This window comes from Poecilia latipinna, unplaced genomic scaffold, assembly GCF_001443285.1.
Source record: "Poecilia latipinna isolate Pla-1442-1.1 unplaced genomic scaffold, P_latipinna-1.0 Scaffold529, whole genome shotgun sequence".
In the NCBI taxonomy this organism is placed as follows: domain Eukaryota; kingdom Metazoa; phylum Chordata; class Actinopteri; order Cyprinodontiformes; family Poeciliidae; genus Poecilia; species Poecilia latipinna.
This window is the reverse complement of record NW_015113145.1, coordinates 191,161-192,876: the sequence shown is the minus strand read 5'-3', so window position 1 is coordinate 192,876 and position 1,716 is coordinate 191,161. Positions and strand designations below refer to the sequence as shown.

At 34.8% G+C, this 1,716-nt stretch overlaps 1 long non-coding RNA gene across 1 annotated transcript in view; it reads right to left on the bottom strand.

The window, feature by feature from the left end:
- Positions 1-1,416, bottom strand: part of LOC106952603 (uncharacterized) — a 15,194-nt gene extending 13,778 nt beyond the window's left edge. Inside the window, exon 1 of the long non-coding RNA XR_001426023.1 lies at positions 79-1,416. This is a non-coding gene — a long non-coding RNA (uncharacterized LOC106952603). The remainder of the gene's footprint in view (positions 1-78) is intronic.
- Positions 1,417-1,716: the final 300 nt, after the last annotated feature.

The following is a 1,716-nucleotide window of genomic DNA, read 5'->3' as shown; positions in this document are numbered from 1 at the left end:
AGTGAAAAAGCAAAACAAAAGAAAAATCAATCATTTAATAAACTCTGGAATCCTGTGCATAATATAGTCACAACTCACCTTTAAATGAATTGAGGTATTTTACATCAAATCCTTCTTTATCTTCACCTAAGGAGAAATAACTGGAATCATGTTTGCTCTCTGAGACCTTGTTGTTGACATCTCCTGCAAAGATCAGAGAATACAACATGATACTGTACACCAGGGGTGTCAAACTCCAGGCCTCGAGGGCCAGGGTACTGCAACTTTTAGATGTTTTTCTGGTCTAAAACACCTTAAGTATATGACTGAATTAGCTTCTCAGTGCAATCAAGTTGATGACCACCCCATTTTATCCAGCCATGTGGCATCAGAAACGCATCTAAAAGTTGCTGGACACCAGCCCTTAAGACCTTGAGTTTGACACCCCTGCTGTACACAATATGATTTGATGTTATTGTATGTGAAAATGTACTGAAGTACACAGTACTACATAATTGACTTTCTATTGACAGATTCTCAAAATCTTCAAATATTAAAACATTATCTTAATACTAATGATTATTACCTAGGATCATTTGTGCCTGTGAAATAATATCACTCACTGATATACAGAAAATGACCAAATACAGTTTTATCTAATTCTGGAGTGAGCCACCTTCCCTTTAAACTCTGGTACACTGACTAACATGGTTGGTAATTACTAGCTAAAATGCTGCAAATCAAATGCTTTGGTGTATCCAAGCATCAAGTAACCTACAACATTCAACAAAATTACAAAACTATTTGTACTTAAATGTCTTAAGAGATTCTGTATGAGTCTTACCTCTTTCTCCACGCAAAACAAATGAAACAAGTTCAATTAATACTAATGGCTTGCACCTGGACTTGACGGATTGTACCACGTTGACAGAGGAGGAGGGGTACAACAAAAGGATTATTCCATTTTGTTTCTGAAGCACACAAGGTCTGATTTTTTTCAGGAACAAGAAAATTTTGAGTAATATTTTGTAACTTTCATTCAATATTTCAAAGTTAAATAGTTTATCATACATTTTTCTTTAATTAAGAGGCAACAGTTAGATGGTATCTCCCACCAGCAATGTTGTCACTTCCTTTAATCATTTCTGTTCAATCAATTAATCATGTTTATTTGTATAGCACATTTCAGCAGCAGGGCAGTTCAAAACACTTTATATCATAAAAACAAAAACTGTTGTCTAATGGCAGACACAACACCTGCAGAAAAAGATTGGCTGATGTACCTGCCAATAGACAATTTAGACTACCTAGACAATCTGCATGTATGCAGAGTAGAGACATTGAGATAATGATAAAATATCAATCTTTAAAGTTTTGTCCTAACAGTAACATAAGTAATCATGATATTTTTGGCACTTTAAATATTTTTTAAATAAACGATTTTTATATTTCTAATTCTGTATTACTCCATGACTGGTTATCCCTTCTTTTAAATTCAAAAATACTTTATTGATCCTAAAAGGAAAATTAAATAAAAAAAAAGCTTGGGTCAACTACCACAGGCCTTGGAGCATGAGTGTTCTTCACAATATATTGGCAGTTCCCAAAGTGTGCTTCTCTGTATCAAGAGGTCTGATGTATCTCCTGGTATTTGTTTGAGCCAGTCTTCCAGTTTAGGGGTCATTACCCCAAGGGTTTCAGTGACCACAAGCACTACTGTTGCTTTCACCTTCCACA